The 21,873-nt window shown below is 42.5% G+C and overlaps 1 protein-coding gene across 1 annotated transcript in view; it reads left to right on the top strand.

Annotated features, from left to right (window-relative positions):
• Positions 1 to 11,716: 11,716 nt before the first annotated feature.
• NTN3 (netrin 3) overlaps positions 11,717 to 21,873 on the top strand; it is an 82,554-nt gene continuing 72,397 nt past the window's right edge. Inside the window, exon 1 of the mRNA XM_066576442.1 lies at positions 11,717 to 12,107. The gene's annotated coding sequence lies outside the window, so the exon portion shown is untranslated. The remainder of the gene's footprint in view (positions 12,108 to 21,873) is intronic.

Below are 21,873 nucleotides of genomic sequence, written 5' to 3'. Positions count from 1 at the left end.
GGGGTTAATGTCCATGATTATGATTTTTAAGTCAGAATTCTGTGCTGATAAATTTCTTAATATATCAGTATAGGAAAGACCTGGTGTGTCTGACCCAGTGAATGATATAATTCTAGCTAACTGCAGTAACCACTAGGGGAAGCTCACTGCATAGGGATTTACACAGGTATTATTGAACTCAATGGAAGCTGTATAAATCTGTATACAGCGAGCTCCTTCTAGTAGTAAAGGTAGAAAGACACCAGGTCATGGCAATGAGGTGGGCACCCTTTATGCCATAAGCTCCACTGCATGTGTAAAGGGCTCCAATAAAAGGTGTACTGGGTTTCACAATGGAGCACCAAGATGAATGCTCCAAACAGAACGGAGCATGCTCCCTGGGAACATTCTAGTGACATGATGTCAGCACTATGAGAGGAATTTCTGCTGCACCACAGACAGAGTGCAGAGACAGTGTTAGTGAGAGGTACTGCTGGGAGCTGCTGCTAGAGAGCAACAACATGCAGTGAAGATATAGGCAGCAGGAGTTATATCCCTTGGATATGAGGGGGGCTGTTGTATGGCCTGAGTGAACACGGAGATCCAGGAAAAAGAGCCATCTGGAGGAAAGAGAGAACGCAGGACTGCACAGCAATGAGCCAGACCAAAGAGAACACAGAGGAATGTGCTGTAAATGAGTCGTAAGTGAGGCCGGCCTCAGAAAAAAAAGCTAATTGTGCACACCGTTAGGCAATACAGTAGCAGCCTGCTATACGAAGGGCTATTAATACAGACACTGATGTTGTGTAAATTCCATGTGCTAAAATCTTACTTCCATAAGATTTCTTATATTCCATAAGACTGAGATGGATATTGATCAATGACAGTCAAGCATTAACCCTTTCATGGACATACTGTGCCTTTACATTGTGAGATGTATATTTCTGTTCTACAGGACTGATCTGTTTGCAGCGTTTTTAATACTGTTCTCTCGACATTATCCTTACCTTGTGTTATGCAAAAAGTTTTGATCCTGGGATATAGTTTGTGGAAGGAAAATCTACCGTAAAAGTTGAACTGCTTGCTTGTTATTATAACATTACTCATTTTGATTTCTTTGTTTGCAAATAAATCATTTTATAACTCCTTCTGCTGTATCATATCCTGAATCTGCGTTGCGATACCTTCGACTGCGACCTATGCTCTGCTTTTATGGTACATACACAATTCATCGTGCTCATTTTTTCAGTACAAGAGGTGGGAAAGGTATAACTAGTGAATCTTTGGCAATATAACACCTTCAACCAAAAGGTTGTTGAAAGGTTACAGCTGTGTTGGAGGATTGTCGCACAGCTATAATTTTTACTCTTTGATGTCATGGGAAAGATGAGCATCCATTCCAACTGGCTAATGAATATATTGACCCTGTGATGCATTTTTGTGCCAATTTAGTGACACATACTGTTTCTCTACTGAGGTAGGATAGAACATGAATGAATACAGTATATTCTTCTTAGTACTATGCACAGACCATAAAAATACAGAACAACAATAATACAAGTATAGCCTCAACATGACTGCTGGCTGGCACCGTACAAGCCTGGAATGTGGGGGTGACATTTGCGATGCGAGTGATGGTTGTGAGACGTTACTTTGCATACGTTCCCCCAGAGCTGTCAGCAGTCATCACTCCTTGCGCTTACACAGCACTCGTAGCAGGATCAGTTGCCGGAAAATAAGTTGGAGACTTCTAAATTTAATTACCTCTGACTCACTTTCGACCACACAAACTGATTTTTGCAATAAATCTTACAACTGGTAATGTGTCAACATCACACCTGTTCAAGAAACGACAGTCCAGACCAGCACAATGATGCCTCCCAGTAACCATGGAGTTAATGCAATACAACTTTGCAAGAAGTCAAAGCAGTACAGAATACACACACGTTGTCAGGATTTTCTGGCTGACGCAGTTACTAATTGGGAGCGGGCATCTGTAGAGTTAAGGAAGTGAATGTTTACTGAGAACACAGAAAGAAGAGGCCAGCTCCCAGAATCCTCCAGGGATTTGATATCATGTCTGCCCTCAGATCAGTACAGGTGGCCAGGCAATGTTATGCACACAGCACTGCCGCGCTGAGAGATGTGTGCCGCCCTTTTACTAATCAGCCGCCCAAGTATTTGGCATTACACTGGCTGTGCGGCCAACAGAGTACGAACGCAGGGGCAGAGGTATACTCAATGAATTTATTGCCACACATGGAGCAGATGCAAACACAAAGAAGTCACTAACTGGCCTCACTAGGAACGCTAAAGCCCTGACAATTGATGCCCTTCGTCTTTTGTTTACCAAGGTTGTCTGAGATTATATCAATAGGAGTATAAAAGCTACATACGGGGATCGCTCGAAATTACCAATATATCTTCCGGCAAGATTAAAAGTGGGGGTCTATACTTTAATTACATTAATGTTTAATGAGCGGTGTGCTCGTAATTCTCTACTTTTGTTCACAGGATATCTTGGGGATCCTTGTGTCCGGTAAGGGCATACTAGAATGACAAAATATATGGCTGCTATGACACCCAACCTCAGTTGATTTGATCGCCTTTGCGATGGGTGGTGAGAACCTGTGCAGGAGCATTGTTAGACAATATTGGGAAAAAGGAACTGGTTTAAGGGTCATGGAAAGGGTATGGAATGGGAAACAAACACCGGGCCCTTCTGGCCTGGGTGGCAAAATTAACATAGGGATTCATTTTTATTTTTGCTGTGTATGGAATTGTGTCTATGATGTGTATGACTACTTGTACACACTGCCACCGGTCAGAGAATCTGCCTTAGGGTAAAATCTACAGATGAGCGAGCGTACTCGGTAAGGACAGATACTCGAACGAGTAACGTCCTTACCGAGTACCTACCTGCTCGCCCGCAAAGATTTGGGTGCCGGCGGGGGGCGGTGAGTGGCAGGGGAGAGCGGGGGAGAACGGGAGGGAGATCTCTCTATCTCTCTCCCCCCCCGTGCTCCTTCCCACAACACAGCGCTCACCCATGCCGACACCCGAATCTTCGCTCGAGAATCTGTCTTTACCGAGTACACTCGCTCATCTCTAGTAAAATCACATGGGGTATGCGCTAATACACTCGCTGCTGCGAACCGGGGGTTGTGTTGCTTTTTTGAACTATTCAAACTCCGTACTAGCGAATTTGAAAAAAAAAAAAACGCAGGAAGATAGGTCCTGCCCTGTCTTTCTCGCACGTAGTAATAATGAGTGGAAATCCGGATTGTGGAAACGAAACCACTGAAGTCAATAGTTTCATTTTGTCCCGTTATGCGGCTGTGATTTTCACAGCTGCATGACGGCGCTAGAACACGACTATCTGTTTAAGCCCTTGGGCCACTAGCGCAGAGTTCGAATAATCCAAAAAAAAAAAACAGTTCATGCGCTAATACACTCTGCAGTGGCAAGCGTATTAGCGCATATGCCCATGTGGTTTTGCTCTTAATAAGAATAGAGCATAGGTTTTCTATGTATATGCCATGAACCCCCCCATTCACAGAGTATATAACATAGCACTGCTCATGAAGAGTCAGTGTAAGGAATACATTAAAGGAGTTGTCTCACTGCTAGCGATTTTCAAACAGCCCTTTACATTGCATAGTGGCTCAGGTTGGTACTGCAGGATGAATCTGATTGAAGTGAATGGGACTCAACCTGTGGTACCAAGCTGGGCCACTGTGCAATGTACAGAGCTGTCTCAAAACAGCTAGAAGTGGGACAACCACTTTACGGCTATTTCACATGGGGCAAATTTGCGTTAGCATTTAGAGAAGCAGCAAAGTGGATGAGATTTTCAAAATCACATCTACACACTGCAGGAAAAAAATATTTCTGCTGCGGAATTTAATTTTACGGTTTTCAAATAAAGACACGCAGATCTTAACAGGTGTGGAATTTAAGCCCCATCGGGACGACACTGTGATGCAGAAATGTCCGCGGGGACTAATTCTGTGCCTAAAAATACTATTAGGTGCTCTTACACAGAATGACTATCATTTGGATTCCTGCAATCCAGCAAGAATCTGAATGATTATGGTTCAGTGTAAATGCGTGCCCCGACTTAACGACGAATGAGAAGTCTTTCAATTCTTGTTCGTCGTTCAGTTCCTGCATTCAGAAAACTGAATGATGTATCGTTCCGCGTAAAGAGCCATCGTTCACTTATTAAAGACTGCCTCCTTACTGTGTATGGAAGCAGGCCGAAATGATCCCCAGCTCGCTCCCCCTCCATTCACTACCATACCTCCACAGTCAGTGATGCTACAGTCATCGCTGGGACAGCCGGTCAGTCATCTGTTGCCCGATAGATCGTCCCGCGTAAAAGCACCCTAAGGGCGCCTACCCACTGGCGTTGCCGATTTTCGTGCGTGAAGAACGCAGCGTTTTCCGCAAGGTTTCCGCGCCTTTTTCATTAATTTCCATTGACAATCATGGGTGCATTAAGAGAAAAATAAGGAGACATATGCAACTGACAGTTCCTATGTGAAAAATTGCATCGCAGGGAAAAAAAACGCCAGTGGGTAGGCACCCTTAGGCTTTATTCATAATGAACCTTTTACCACAGGTATTTTGCTGCTATAAAACGTTGGCCAAAAATCATGGGCATCTGAAGTATTGGATTCCAATGCATTCATTCAGATGGGCGATTTTCTGGTGCGTATAATCAGCCGACCAGAAAAGATAGCACATACGCTGCAGATTCTGGCTGGCTGCTTTTACGCGTGGCCGGAAATTATAGGTCTTGCACTTTCTTTTGGCCGCAATCAGCCGGCATCTCCCATAGAAACCTATGGGAGCTGTCAGTGTAGTGGCCCAGCATATACATTCCTGGCCCCCTCCATTATGTCATACATTGCATGTCTTATGATGGTGCCCTGTGCAAAAGTGTCTAGTCATTCTGTTATGTTTATTGCACAGCTGCAGCACGTGATGGGTTAAGCGATTCAAAAGCCTGCAGATTGCCTGTGAATGTATCAGTTTATGCCCCATCACATGGTAGGAGTGTGTTTATAAATAGAAGTGTCTGAGAGTCGGAAAAAGTCCATGTCTTCTGGGTTCCTCACCAAGAGTGCCATCTACATGAGGGTACCTTCAACCCTCATGTAATGAAGAATGGAAGAAGAAGAGAGGTTTCCCTAAATTGTCTGTTCTAGCATGAGAGAAGAGTGAGCCCCAGGTAGAGAGAGAGTGTGAGCAAACCGGGAGTGAGTTCTTCCCAAGGCCCAGTGCAGAGGTACTCGACTTTAATTCCCACATCCGGCGTACTGAAGTCTGTGACTGCCAGGTGGAGGTACGTGTCTTCAGTTATTCACACACAGGCCTTCTAAAGTCAGGGATTACCGTGTGGAGTACTCTTACTTAAGTATATCTTAATGCCTGCACTTGGAACATTGTTTATTCTGCCTTGTACTGTTGGAGTTTTATTCAAGTAAAGTTTTGCCAGGCCCTGACCGTTCCCAGGGACCTGAGTTACGTTATATCTGTCTGCGGCTCCTTTATTCTCCGCAGAAGGTTATTCCGGTGTAACGGAACGGTGGTGTTACCCGTTACAATACCTAGGGGTGTTCAGAAGAGGCCCAGAGCTGCCCTGGCCGAGGCTACGTGCGTCCCTCCAGGAGGGAGCATGGTAAGTTCCGCCGTGACAAGCCAGCATCTAACCCTCCCCGCTCCTCAATGTACGCCTTGTGTCCCGGGTTACCCTATGGGACGCTGCACAGGCAAGAGGAGGGCAGTGAGAGGGAGAGAGTTAAGCTTCACTAAACTCTCTCCCCCCGGAGAATTCTGGGCTGCGGCATATATACGCTAGATTCGGACGTGTGAATGGGCGAGACGTGCGATTTTGGGCCGCAACGCAGGTAGGGCGAAGATTGCAATGCCTGTGTGAAAGAGGCCTTACATTTACGCCTCTGTACTGCAAAACACGGGTGGAGCTAGACTGCTTGCAGTTGGCACATGGACTGATCAATTCAATCACTATGAAGAGTCCAGGTGTCGGCTGCATTCAGCGTTTCTCTGCCTGGAGAAATGCTGTCATGTAGAAGAATCTGTAGGCTGGTTTCACACGGGCGCACACGTATTTGTGCATGCCTGAGGGCTGAGTTTTTGCTCAATGAATGTTGTTTTTTGCACACACGTGTGTACTTTACTGTAACGTTTGCACCCGCAAGGTATGTTCATTTGCCTGTGCAAAGACTCACCGATTGAAATGGTTAATTAAGGCCCATTTAGACACAATGATTATTGCTCAAAAGATGTCTTTTGAGCGACTTTTGAGCGATAATCGCTGTGCATTTACAGTGCAAGGTGATCCCTCAAACATTGAGCGATCATCAACGGGGCCGCTTGTCTTCTGCATCCAGCTGTTCTCTGCTCAAAGCACCCGGCTGTTATACAGCCGAGCACTCCGAGCAGGGTATGAAGAACACAGCTGGAGCGCTGTGTTCTTCATACCCCGCCTGTGTTAAGGGAGCGGGATACAGCTGAAACAATAGAATCAGCTGTATCCTGCTGTGAATCCCTGATAAGGCTCATGGTCGTCTTTCAGCATTTTGAAAGACAACGATCAGCGACTGCTTAAAGGAAACTCCACGATGTCAGTACAGTTACACACAACGATTATCACTCAAAAGACGGCTTTTGAGCGATAATTGTTGTGTCTAAATGGGCCTTTAGTCTTGATGAGTTCCAAATATATTCTTTTTTCTGCGTAATGTGTTTCACGCATATTCTTGAGTATTGGGCACAAATTTGTGCACTCCCCCATTGACTTCTATGGGGACCTTTTGTGCGCAAATTTGCAAAACAAAATAGAACAACCAAAATGGGAACAAACCCATTAAACTCAATTAGCTCTATTCTCAGCGTATTGCATGCGCAAATACGCCCATGTGAAGCCAGCCTTACTAGCAAAACAATCATTTCAAGTCTGACACCGTTGAGCAGCTGGAGGTAAAGTACTTCTTCTTTCTGTTCTTAATTTGCATATTTTCTAATCTTAATTTGCATGTTAGACATGAAAGCACATAAAACTGGGAAGTCTCTTGCTCTGGAGGACCCAGCATGTCCACGCATTACATGGGCAGCCTACTGTTTTCAATGAGAACTGTGCAATGATTCAATTTCCCCTGCGGTGGTGCTGTACAGAAACTGAACACTGCCTGCGAGGTTCATCCATAGATCAGAGCAGATTGTTCAGGATCTGATATCCTTTGATTTGCTTATTGTTGAGGGACACTTGAACAAGAAGAGTCTACAGCTGACCACACAAGCACAGCCACCTCTCCATTGGAACTTAGCAGATAAGTGGGGCTCCCAACTGTCAGACCTCACCAATAAGACATTTACAGCATAGCTGTTAGAAACTATTTAACCCTTTAATTAATTAGTTGAATGCAAACGAGTCCGTTAACAATGTTCACATAGTGAGAGTTCATTACTGTTGGTCTGTAAATACTGGTATATAGACATCACTCACATACCTTGCAGAATACATCCATTCCTAACACTTCTTATAAAAGGCTATAATCTCTTTGGTTCTCACCTGCAAATACCTAACTAATTTAACTTGTCAGTCTTTACATCCACTAATTCCTTGTTTAGTATGGAAATCCTTCTCCAATAGTGCCACAGAAAGAGCAATTGCCCATTAACACCTCTTACAAAGGCCTCCACATTACAGTATTCATGACCCTGGCAGGAGGCAGCCAGGGACAACAATAGGTTTCACCTCAATGAAGGATGGACTCATTTGCTGGGGAAACCAGCCCACCATTTGTGTACAAGAAGTGTGCATTGGGAAAGGAGGGGGGTATAGCTCAGAGACACATTTTCTGTTCAATAGTCCCTATTCTAGCCCAGTCTTCCTCGTTGCAGTCATGCAGAAGGGGCATTTGTCAATTTTTTTCAGCAAGACTTTATAAAATGGAATAAAACTGGATAAACAATTGGTATGGTCGCCTTGGAGGCTGCATACCATGACACACCCATATTATATAGGACCAAAGGGTACAAATGTGCCATTATATTGGCTCCATGAAAAAGGCTTTTTTTGCTTACATGAGGACTTATAGGGATTTTCTAGAACTAAAAATAATTTGAGGGCAGGGAGTAGTAAAATAAAGAAATAAGACACATTCACCTCCTTAAAGAGTTTGTATGAGGATTACTAGCTGTCTTCTATCCACAGGATAGGGGATAGCTTGCTGATCATTGGGGGTGTCAAGAACAGGGGTGAAAAGGAGAATGGATGGAATGCTGGTTGCGCAACCGCACTAGCACTCAATTCAATTATAATGGGACTGCAATGATAGCCAAGCAGTACCCACTTGTGTATTTCTGTCAATCCCACTGAAATAAATGGACCACCAACCGTGCATGCCCAGTCAGCACTCCATTTATTTTGATGTCACCGCAGAGGAAGAAGCAACCCCCTGCAGTGACATCAGAGCAGGACATGTGACCACCGGGGATCTCAACAGTGAGACCCCCCCACCAATCAACAAGTTATTACCTATCCTGTGGATAGCGAATAATTTGTAATCTTGGTACAAGCCCTTTAAGTGCACGCCACCCACTGCAGAGGAAGCTGCGGCAGGCACATATCATTCATTATTCCCCCTGACCGCTCAGTCGATCACAGGTTTTGGCGGTCACATGCTGATCATGGAAAAATCACCAACTAATATCAATTAAAAAAAAAAAAGTGATACTTTCCCTTTGACCTTTATGTCTTATGGATTGTATCTTCTTTTGTGAGAGACCCTGACTAACTAGAGGACACCTAGCACAGAAAATCTACCGTACAAGTCAGACGCCTCCATTTTCATGTAGCGGCGCTTGTCTCCAGTCTTTGCAAAACTACAACTCCGACCATAACGGCTGTCAGATCCTGCTGGAAGTTGTAGCTGTGTAACAGATGGAGTGTCAAAGGTTGGAGACCCTTATTATGGGGTCTGGCACAGTTTTGATGACTTTTCTTCCACACCACAATGTATGAGATAAGTTTGGCCACATATTTCTCCCTGTATAAATAGAAGTAAGGTGGAGCTGCGATTTAGCCTTCCAGACCGGTCTTACTTACAATGGCTTTCGCAGAAAAGGCCATTATTACATTTAAAGGCGGTTGGTATCTGAAAGCACTTAAACACCTCCAAGTATTTGTGGTTTTGTAAAATAAATTGACAGCAGGGGGCTAATTTGTAGTCGGAAAAAGCATTTGGTCTTGAATATAGATTTATATAGCACTTTACTACTCTTTATTAGGAAATATATTCTTAGCTGCGGGATCAATAATGGATTTCATTCACAGACCTCTATTTAATGTGAGATAGAAGCTATAAAATGGTAACAAGCTGATAATTGAAAATCCAAAGTTTTCTCCTCTGGTGAGCTGGCTGCAATCAGTCATTGGCGTACTGCGCCCGTATAGACAGCCACTGAATGTGAAGAGAGTGCTTCAATGTCATCGGGAACACTAAGAGAAGTAGACTGCAATGAAAAGCTCGGTTTCGCAAGAGATTTGAGTCGTGTTGAAACCTGGAGGCAGAGGTACGCGGCTATTTTACCACATACATAGCGGTGGATTTATTATTTAAAGGGGTTTTTTAGGAACATACTACTGATAGCCTATTGTCAGGTTAGGTCATCAATAGTTGATGGCTGGGGGTCCTCTGCTTGGGACCCGAGACAATCAGCTGAACGGGCGCCTGCTGTCAGCGCTGCAAGACACAGAGTCAGAGTTGAATCCGTTGCTCCGACCTCTATGTAGTGGCCAGCATTTGTAACTGAAATTAATTAGACCCAAGCATGCAATTACCAATGCCATCCAGTTTCTGTTCCTTCCCCTGTGTCTTGCAGTGATGACAGCGAGCGCCCGATCAGCTGATCAGCCGGAGTACCAAGCAGCAGACCCCATTCAACCAACTATTGATTACCCATTTTGAGAATAGATCATCAGTAGTTTTACTCTCTTCCATGCAGACACAATTACTTTAAAAGGGTTGTCCAGCTTTAAACTACCGATGGCCTATCCTCAGGATATGTCAGCAATAGATCAGTGGAGGTCTGCTGACCAAGATCCCTGCTGGTCAGCTGTGCTTCTGGCCGGAGCACTCATACACTGTGCAGATTTTTGCAGCAGATGGCTCTGTTACTGCTGCAGTGGCCCGGCTTAGTATTACACGTAAAGTTCATTCACTTTAATAAGAACTTTGCCTATAACACCAAGCCAGGCCACTGGAAAAATCCCCTCTGTGACCAATTGCACTGGCCCAATGAACATATGATAAGCGGGGATCTGCTATTGATGGACTGTGTTGAGGATAGGCCATCAATAGTTTAAAGCTGGACAACTCCAACAACAAACTTTGAGCCTTTTTTATTTTAGCTGACCGTTAGTTTTGGTGTCTACTTATGCTACAATAAATTCTGTATTTTAATTAAACCCCATAAGGACACAGATTTCCCGCTGTACCACTGGTGTTAATAGCCTTTTTTTTCATATACACCAGTACATTATATAGACCATATATATACCAGTGGTATAACATTAGGAATATTGTAGATATCAACGCTTGTGATTTCTAACAGCTCTTGTATTGTCCTCCCTTTGTACCACACTGTTCTATACAGTATGACAATACTAATAATTACTGGTCCATCTGGCCCACAATTAGGGGCACACCCAGACGTAAAGGCTGCTGAGGCACATGCCCCAAGTGCTTGAAATCAAGGAGGGCCAACAAGCTACTCTGCATGGGCAAGGGTACTTATATACAGCTATAGGGCAGTGAACTGAAATTTTGCTCCATGTGAAAAAAAGCCTATCAATTCCTCTGCTCATATTACATATATTTTACCACATACAGAGAAAACATTTTAACCAACCCATTGTATTTCAAGGGGTTGTGCAAGAATCACAAGTTATCCCCTATCCACAGGATAGGGGGTGACTTGCTGATGGGTGAGAGCCTCACCGCTGAGACCCCCACCGATCCTGAGGATTGGGGTCCTATGCCCCCCTGTCTTCCTCACTGTGGGCTTACTGTACCCCCTGCAGTGAGGAGGAAACTGAATGGAGCGCTGGTTGCACAAGCGCGCTGCCCTTCCATTCATTTTGAATAGGGCTGCCGGAGATAGCTGAGCGGCAAGCCCCATTGAAATGCACGCTCGGCCAGCACTCCATTCATTCTGACATCACTGCAGGGGGGTGAAGTGACCCTACAGTGACAGGCAGAGGGGGACACGAATAGGGAATACCTTGTAATTCTGGTACAACCCCTTTAACGTATTACTAAGCAAACAACTCTTTCTACTATATCCTAAACGATGACTGGTATAAAGTGATGATAAATACCAGAGACAGAATGAAAAGACCGCAGAAAAGGAAAACAACAAAAAAAAAAAAAAATAGAAAATTCACAATGCAGCAGCGGAATGAAATACAATGGAAAATTTGGAATTCCTGTCTCTGTGTCATGACTTCATTCTTGTGTTGTGTCCTCATCACTTACTCTCCCCATCACTAGTGTCTGAGACATACGCACACACATTACTTACTGGGACCCCCCTCCTTTCACACCGGAGAGCCTCGGAAGGAGTGATACTTAGAAGTGGGAGGGGGGAGGAATAGCCAAAGCAAAGTGTATTGCCTTGAAGTGGTAGAGGAGAGGAAGCACACTGCTCCAGTATGTAGCACATCTCAGTCTGCTCTGTATAGCACAGCATCAACCAGCCTGCTCCTCTCATACCTTAAGGAGATTCCTGAAACTTCAGCATTATTCTTATTCTTCACCATTATTTCTCACCTTCCATTTCTTTTTTGTATTTTACTCCCTTTTCCGCTTTTCCTTTTTTATTTCAAATTTTTTTTACCCCCCCAAGTCTTTTCTCCTCACTTGGAGATTGCAACCTTGCTGGGAGAAATTTAGCTGGTGAAATCAGGACCTCGTATTTTTGCGCCAATTCCTGGAAAACGCTGTTGGAAGTGGTCGGTACCATAATGTGTGGATACTAACTCCATATCGGAACCGAAGATTTGCTATCCAGAATATTCCTGCTATCTTCAGATTGTAAGTTGCTGATCTAATGCCGCCCCAATTTCCTATTTTTCACACTGTAGACTAAAGACAATGTAAGGTCTAGTAAAATGATCATGCATATTATATTGACTTGTAGCTGGATTTTTGTTTTTTTTCTTTATCATTTTTTTTGCCTAGTTGTTATATTACCACCCCCAAAATCTGTGACTTTCTCCGTTAGTCTTGCAGCATTCTTATCATTCATCTCAGACAACTGTTATTAAACTTTTTTTTTTTTCCTCGTAATTTTTTTTTTTTTTAATTGGAATTGTATATAACATTTTTTGTCGGGCACTGAGCCAATAGCTCCCATGTAATGAATGGCGTCTAGAAATGGGATCTTACCGTCACGCAATATCTACGGGGGATTCCAAATAGGAGACTTCAGATCTAACAATACTGATGTTCTTCATTGGGGAAAATCTCTGTCATTGCATCTAAATGAGATTGCGCCTTAATATTAGTTATTCTGTATTGGTAGTTTGCATCCTGTTCATTCATCATTATATATAAAATTACTCTTTGAAACATTTCCTTCTGATACAATATGCTGTTTCAGTTCCTGCTATTGAGCTGCTAATTATCAATTCTGAGAATTGATGACATGTCTATAAATTAGTGTGGATAAATAGTAAACCAGATAATGGACTGAACTTGGAAGGCAAAAGGCGGAATTGAAATTTCTGTGTAGTTTATAGGAGACTGGAGGCCAGAAAGAAATGTCTGATTTTACATCTTGAGAGGATAGATAGATTTTATTCTCTGTTCTATGTAGTGTTAATAGGTTTTAGCCTGGCCAATTAAATGCAAGCTATAGATACAAGAGCATTTACCAAACCCCTTTGAACAAAGATCTAATCATCTTATAGGAAAAATGTTTAGAAAAGTAATCCTTATGGAAGAAAATTCCAATTTATTGCACATTAATAATAATACGGCCTACAGAAATTGAAATCTTCTATCAAACTTCAATGAAATTACAATGCAGTTTTTGCTTGGCGCTGCCAATAACCCAGCTTGTTATGTTTGTACGCTGCTTGTCATTTTCCATTTACACCGCAGCAGCTGAACTACTACTGTGCCTGCTTGAGCACCTGCCCAATGCTAACAAATTCCTACAGAGCAGGTCTATTTCATAGGCGTATATGCGCCATACATTTTGCATTCGGCTGGTACTGCCACTTTTTCTCTGACCCAGGAATTAGTATATTGCAATGGTACTCTCAGATTGTATGAATGTTTTTGTCATACTACTCCTGATTGGGCATTTTTCAACCCTACTATGTATGTGCAGGAGCTACATTTCTAACTATGTGTACTCCTGTTAACAGAATGATTACATTTTAGTTGTCTCTGCAAAACACTGGCCATTGGGATTGATACATTAGGGCAAAATCATAGATCCATCCATCATACCTATTAGACAATTCTTTACAAGTCAGAGTGAAAAATTTAAGACGTGTCTCAAGAATTTTAGGTGGATTAAGATATTTAATCCAAACATTCCACAATTTCAGAGGCATTCCCCTACGTGCACCTTACAGATGTGTGTGGCATGGATTTGTAGTAGAATGCCTATACACCGCTATTGGCCCATTTTCTACCTTTCGGTGTCTCCGATTCTTTTTTTTTGCAGAGGCAAATAGAGCTTTTTGATCCTGGCATTTCTACGCATTTCCTTAACTAATTGGGCTACTGACTAACCCTCTACTTACCCGTGACACAAAAGCACTGCAAATCTATTATTACCATGTAGCAGGTACATGAACTAATTGTAATGCAGCTTACGTCTTCATGTGTCCTTATAAGTGCCCAACAAATCCTATGTGAACGGGTCTCAAGTGTTCTCCTGGCTGCTTTCTCCACCAATGCAAAGCAGCCCTGAGTAACAAGCATTGGTACTTTAGATGTAAACCCATTTTTCAATATAGCATCTGCAATGGGCGAAGAAATGCCAGTTCACACACTTGATATGTAAATGTATGGGAGTGAACTATAATTGGTAATTGATGTTACTTGTGAGTATCTATAAGACAATATTCTGCGCAGTGCTTGAAGTTGTAGTACAGGCTGTGTGGACAAAGGCTTTCCTCTCTGCTACACATAGAAATAACAATCTCAAGACAGAAGATAGAGGGCTAAGAACATGAAAGTGTCCACCAGGGGGAGCTGTTTCCTAGCAGCTTCTGCTATTTAACGAGTGTAGTAGTATGTGCTTTCCCGAGGGATAAGTCAGGTAGATCACTTTTTGTGTTTTAGCATTGAGGTTTTTACTCGTTCCCTTCTAAAAGTTGCTGTATTTCAGAAAGGAGTCATTAGTGTGAAATGTTCTACTTCAAAGGTCCTTTCGGGTCAGGACCACATGCACACAGTATTGCAGTAAGTTATGATGCAGTTGATATTTATACAATTCAGTATAAACCCAAGTAACGCGGGCAAATAACTTCACAAAAGTTACATTTAAAACTATTTGATGGAGGAACTATTCACATACATGTGTATAAAGTACAACATTTGGGACTGACAAGCAAACTACAGAACTGACGTGGAGCTGATGTCTTGTAATATGAAGTTGCGTCCACTGCAAAGTGGAAATTCCTTATAAATAGATCGCTTTGCTTTAATTAAGAGACTTTTACCAGCAAGGGAGAGCCTCAATTATCGGAATTGAATTCAGTCCCGTCCAAGTAGTTACTGCCATCAGTTAACCGGAATGACTGAATGCCCAGCTCAAGACTCAGTCAAACTTTTTAGCATTGGTTGATTGCCAGAAGAATAAAGTGGCAAGTTGGCAAAAATGGCAACGCATATTTTATTACAGGATAATGGGGAAGGAACCTTACAAGTATGTGTTGTGCCTCATTTCACCAGAAGCAATGGCCATAAAGATCAATGACCTCAAGTCATGAGGTGCCATCTATTGCTTGCATGATGCTGGGATCCAATGTCCATACAGCACTGAAAATACATTGTCTGAACTAAAGCTTTTCGGGCATATGGACTTCTAGAGGTACCCCCAGAGAAAAGATCTGCTGCAAAGAGCATCTCTTGTTCTGGAGGACTTGGTATGACCATGTCCTTCATTCATCTGCTCCATTACCTTTATCACCAACTGCTTCTCCTGTTGATTTGGTTATTTAAAGTAGTTGAGATGAGGAAAAAAAATGATCAGTTTTTTTGTCCCACCTGGAAGAGCGCCATTCTTCTCCACAGGCTGTGTCTGGTATTTCAGTTCTTTCCCTCACTTGAATAAGACTAAGCTGTAATACTTAATATGTCTATACCTTACTTCTAAAATAGAAAACTTTTGAACTTATTCCTTGACACTTCCTTTTCCTCCACATCTTCTCAAATGTTTCATATCTTCCCAGGAACCTGTACCCCAAATGTTCTAAACTCTCGAATCTAGAAGCCTGAATCACACACTGTCTCATAGCAGGAACTATATTAGACAGCCAGTATTTCGCTATCACTTTCCGTGCTATGAACAAGACTTTAAAAAGTTTACTGGGGCATAAAAAATTTGGAAAATAATGAGCTATACAAACCCCCTTAAATGGCTCCCAGGTCCAGCACACGCTCTGGTCCCAAATGTAGCTGCAGCGGTCCTGTGCAGTTCATGGATGCATCACTGCTGGTTGGCAGCCTCATGTACAATGGCCTTACTGGTGATACGAACATGGACGGTATGTAACTGCTACAGCTAAGTAAAGTGTAAATCTTTGAAATTAACCCCTCAAAATCTTTCTTATTAATCATAAAACTTCCTTTTGATCGATATACAATCTTTATTTTTAATCTTGGAAGTACCATATTTTAATTTGAAGATCCCAGAAAAACGTTCTTTGTATCAAACCTGATATAACTCACAATTCTTCAAACGCTAATAAATCTCCATCAGTACAAATCTGTGCGATCCATGTTTTCCCTTTACTAATCTAAAATTTTCGGCCTTCCATAAAAATTAAATTAAAGGAGAGAAACCTAACCATACAACTCTGTGTACCTCCATCCGTGTTCTGGAGAGCTGAACTAAAATCAGTGATGATTTTCTGCACAACGCTCCTGCCTCCAATTAATAATAATCTTTATTTGTACAGCGATCCCAATTTTAATTTCCATTGTTTTATATATTTCACCTCGAATTTATTTAAAATGTTTCAAATGTGCAGCTACATAGGAAATTCTAACTTTCAGACCCGCCAACCCACCCTCTTTAGGACTATTTTTAAAAAACCCTTTATGAAATTCTTACATTCCCAGTTTTCCAAATTCAATCATTGAACATATTTTCCATTTTTCTAAAGACTCTATTTTCTAACCATATTGGAGACATATCAGTTACATCTGAGGAAGTAGTAACATCTTTATGAGGCTTAAACCTCTGCATTTACACAGGAGTGACCATCGGTCAGTGAATGGGGTAGGAGCGAGCCGGAGATCGTTCTGGCCCGCTCGCCTCCATTCACAGTAAGCACGGAAAGATGCATGCATTCACACTGCACAATGATCGTGCTGTGTAAAAGGGGCTTCATTCTATTGGCCCCACTCAATGGCATTACTCGAAGATTTACATCTCAAGTTGTTCCTTGGAATTTTGTATAAGGGGCGTAATAGCTGCTAGAGGTGGTTGAAACATGTTGATGAAGACCTACACGTTTTGGCCTAGGTCATACTCCAGCTTTGGGTCATGGATTGGTGACCCACTCTTAAGAGAGTTTGCTTCTCGTCGGCCTACCTGAAGTTCATGAAATGTTGTTTGGGCTCTTTTGACGCAGATGTTTGAGGAGGGAAACCTGGACCTCATCTCATTAAGCAGGATGTGCAGTGGTGGGGTCAGGATCATGACATTCTGCCCTGCATGAAAAGAATTAACAATTGATCTCTCAGAAAAAAATATATTACTTTCAACACTAACCATAATATAAAATACACCTAAATAATGGATGCAAAGGACGACTGCGGGAGGGGGGGAACAGGTAATAAAACAATACACAACTTTAACTACAGAAACACGTCCGAATTTTTTAAACTTTTTATTAGGCAATTTGTCCATAATGAACATTCATGTGGCACCACTGATCTCGTGAATGAACAAGCGTTCTCAACATTCATTCATATAGAATAATTATGCACGTTATTCTTAAAAACTGCATGATGGCATTTCCAACTACCAACCATTCTGTATTTATACATGTAGGATCAGAATACTATGCTTGTAGTATGTAACCATAACGACACATAAACCTGAACAGGAGCTGTATACACAAAACGATAGATTTATAATCAAGAATATTTGCAAAGTCACTTCATTTCTTTTAATTTTAGATGTCATATGAAAGGTTTCAAAGATGTACAGCGACTTTATAGGGGTTATGCCAAGATACAAAGTTATTCCCTATGCATAGGATAAGGGATATTTATATGATCGGTGCAGTTCGATCTCTGGGATTCCTGCTGATCCTGAGAACGGGGATCCCAAAGGTCCCTTCATGAATGGAACGGAGGTCATGAATGCACCTTGTTAGTCCATTCAGTTCAGTGGGGAGCGCCACAGATTGCCCAGCACTTGTATTAGGCGATTCCCAGCTCTCCTATTGAAATGAATGGACAGCGGTGCACATGCATGACATCTGCTACATTCATACACGGGCCTTCAGAAACTCCATTTTCAGGATCGGAGGGGGTCCCAAAAATCTGTGCGAGTTAAGTCTGTGTCCGAGTCGGACAAAATTTGCACGAAAAAAATAATCTATTCATTGGAATAGGTTCATTCACATGAGCAACTTTTCGCTCGGACCGATAGTCTGAGTTTGAAAAATCGCTACATGATTCTTGTGCGAGTCTCAGATGAGAAAAGGACATGTAATCTGTGGTGTCCCGTTCATCAGACAGCACACGAATGGTGTGTCTATGTGCTGTGCGAATTACAGCCGAGAATCTCGGGCGCAACTCGCTCTCGACCATGTGAATATTTCCTAAGGAGAATGGGATCTGTGGGGTTGCTGGAAAACTCCTCTCTTTTCCAAACCATTCTGTGGTGAAAATCTGTCCACAGCATGACAATATCCTGCTGCATTTATTCTTCACTGTAAGGGAATGGGATTTGGTAAAACCCCATTCACTTACATTGTACTGTGCATTGCTGCAGCATTTCAGCTTATGTGTAAAATTATCCTCATGGACCTTTGACATAGACAGTACACAATATACACAATTCTATTATTTAACAGCCAGTATAAATAGTGGTATATGATGAATACAGCACTGCTTATATGCTGAGCTAGTATCATCAAATCTATCCTAAAAAGAAGTATGGCAGATTGGTCATTCAATATACAACATCTATGGATCCTTAAAGGGGTTTTCCAGTTAAGTCAATAGTTGATCGGCTGGGGTCCGTCGCTCAGACTCTAAATCAATGGGAGCCGTGCCTGCAGATACAAGCGTCGGCCACTATAAGGAGGTTGGCACAGAGGTTTCCGCTCTGACCTCTGTGCTTATGGAGTGGAAGTCTCCGTGTTGACCTCCCATGTAGTGTCCGGCGCTTGTAACTACAAGCACAGCTCGTGGTTGATTTCAATGTGAGCCGTGCAATTACAAGCGCCAGCCACTACACGGAGGTCAACGCGGAGGCTTCCACTCTGACTTCTGTGCTATTGCGCCGCTGACAGCATGGGCCTGCACAGATGATTGGTCGAGGTCTGATTGGCGGACCCCAGCCGATCAACTATTGATGACCTATCCTGATGATAGGTCATCAATAGTACTTAACTGCAAAACCCCTTTAACAGGAAGCTGTCATGTCCTTTATGTGGTCTTCTCTAGTGACACATCATGATTCCAGCGATCTGTCACTTATGGGGTAGTTCATTGTGTTTTTTTCATAACTTGTGTTTAGACAGGAGCCCACGGCCAGAGAGAAGTCACGGTGGCCACCAACCCTGCCAACTCACCGTGACTGATAGATTTCTAGCTATAATATGATAGTTGTTCGGTGAATGGCGGAGGAGCGCGCCAGAGATCTCCTTCGTCTGCCCTTCTCAAAGATGAACGACTGCCTGTTTATACTGAGTGAGAAGTCGCTCACTAGTTGCTTCATTTCAGTAAGCTATCTCAAGCAATTTACATGGGACAACGATCACTTAAAATCCTGATTTGAGCGATTCATTTTGGCCAATAGTTGGTCCATGTACAAGTACCCTTAGTTGGGAAAAAAAGGTAAACTGGTGTTCAAATGGTGAGCAAACAACTTTGGAAACATGTAATTATATTATACACAGCACAGTTAAGGCTCCCACGCACTTGCGTTTTTTTTTACATTGCGTTTTTTTAATGCAAATGTCAATGGGACTTTCTAATGTTAAAAACACATCGCAAATTTGAGCTTTGTGATTTTTGTGTGATGCGTTTTTAACAATAGAAAGTCCCATTGACATTCGCGTTAAAATAACGCAAGTGTGTGGGAGCCCTTAGGGCTTCTTCAGACAGCTCTGCTTTAGCGTGTTTTTCCGCACGGTAAAATCCTGTTCATTCTCATTTCTTTTTTTGGGGCGCATAGTTCTAACGGGTGCAGAAAAATAGGAACTGCTCTATTTTGTGCCTATTTGGGCACCTAAGAGCCCCATAGATGTCTATAGGGGGTATGCCTAGCACACATAGGTCAGAAACACTATCCTTTCTCCTTACAGAGAGCACCTATATGGTGAGTGAGGAGACTCAAAAGGCCATTCATGCTCCTCTGGGTGATATGCAAATAAGGGAGATGGAATAATAACTCCACAGTGCCACCTTATTGGAGGGCAGCATTCCTTCAAGCCAAAGTTAGACTCTTTATACAAGCTTTGTAACAATGACTGGGAATTAAAATCAAAGCCAGACGTCATGTCCAGACAGCTGTTTCAGGGTATTTGCCCTTCATCAGAGAAAAAAAAAGCATTTCTGACCCCCATCCCAGGCCTCTCACTAGCAAAGCCAGACTCCGACCCTACACTGATGAAGGGCAAATACCCTGAAACAGCTGTCTGTGCATGAAGTCTGGCTTTGCTCTTAATTCCCAGTCATTGTTACAAGGCTTGTATAAAGAGTCTGACTTTGGCTTGAAGGAATGCTGCCTTCCAAAAGGTGACACTATGGAGGTATTGTTCCATCTCCATTAAATGCACACATATGTACTAGCGGGTATGTGCAAAATGCTCTGCAAACCCACACCCACTGGTACCTTGTTTGGCTTAATAGCCATTTAAATGAGGGCAGGTGATTCCCCCACCCAAGTGAACTAGTGGTGCCTACACAGTATTTGCGCAGGCACACATACAAAATCCACTCGTTCTCTGTGCGAAAAATTAGCACGCTAGCGAACATATTTTGGAATACGCTCGTCTGAAGCCACCCTTATTTTCTGATACTTCAAGACATAGAGGTAGCATAGCAATTACCTACAAAGAGCAACTGTCTCCACCTGCATTGGTGGAAAGCCATATGTCAGCTCCATTTCTGGCATTAGCCAATATAGCAGAGTCACAATGGGAACTAGGACTTTATTCTCTAGCCTTTCTATCAAACACTGCAAAAAAGGGATCTTAGAGCTTTACTGCTGCAATGAAACTTAAGTTTACTGTGTCTGTACATTCACTTAACATTTTTATGTGGTGGTCTGCATTAAAACAAATTTAGGGGCACGGGCCAGGCAGCTGTTTTTGCGACAAAGCAACCTACAGGAATAAAACTGACTAGATTAAAAGCGTAATTCCAATTTTAAACCACAATGAATGGATAGAATAATTCGAGAGTAGTTTGCTGGACACAAGTTATTACAGTGCAGCGAAGCTTTGTCCCTTGGCACAACTAATTGTGATATCACATTGCATTATCAGTGTTTTCACACAGGACTTCAGGTAAACCCACTGCATTGTTTCAACTTTATGCAATTTCCTACTAGAATTATCATGCTAAAGGGTTCATGGTGCCCAAAACCGCGAGCCACATGAAGCAGAGACAGGTATGTACAGTGCTGTGCAAAAGTATTAGACAGGTGTGGAAAAAATGCTGCAAAGTAAGAATGCTTTCAAAAATGGAAATGTTAAATGTTTTTTTGTCAATTAACAAAATACAAAGTGAATGAACAAAAGAGAAATCTAATTCAAATCAATGTTTGATGTGACGGCCCTTTGCCTTCAAAACAGCATCAATTCTTCAAGGTAGACTTGCACACAGTTTTTAAAGGAACTCAGCAGGGAGGTTGTTCCAAACATCTTGGAGAACTAAGCACAGAGCTTCTGTGGATGTAGACTTGCTCAAATCCTTCTGTCTCTTCATGTAATCCCAGACAGACTTGATGATGATGAGATCTGGGGTCTGTGGGGCCGTGTCATCACTTCCAGGACTCCCTGTTCTTCTTTACGCTGAAGTTAGTTCTGCAGAAAATATTTGGAGTCAATCTATTTTTGAAAAACGATCTTACTTTGCAGCATTTTTTCCACACCTGCCTAAACTTTTGCACAGTACTGTACATCGAAGGCAGAAACGTTGCAGCATTTGTGTATAGAGAGCTGTCACTTTAAGCAACTGGGGCGCAGAGAGTCCAATCAGGTCCTGTCCACATGAAGCCAAGGTCCATTTAAAGTGGATATTTAAAGGATGTTTATTCTGAAACGCTGCAGTGTTTTCAAATAAAAAAAATGCATGCGTGCAAAATATATAGATGTCCCAATTCCATGCTGCCAGTGGTTCAGGTTCCCTTTAAACAAAGTTGATA

The sequence above is a fragment of the Eleutherodactylus coqui genome, chromosome 8, assembly GCF_035609145.1.
Source record: "Eleutherodactylus coqui strain aEleCoq1 chromosome 8, aEleCoq1.hap1, whole genome shotgun sequence".
In the NCBI taxonomy this organism is placed as follows: domain Eukaryota; kingdom Metazoa; phylum Chordata; class Amphibia; order Anura; family Eleutherodactylidae; genus Eleutherodactylus; species Eleutherodactylus coqui.
The sequence above is the reverse complement of the archived record's forward strand: the minus strand, read 5'-3'. Positions and strand labels throughout refer to the sequence as shown.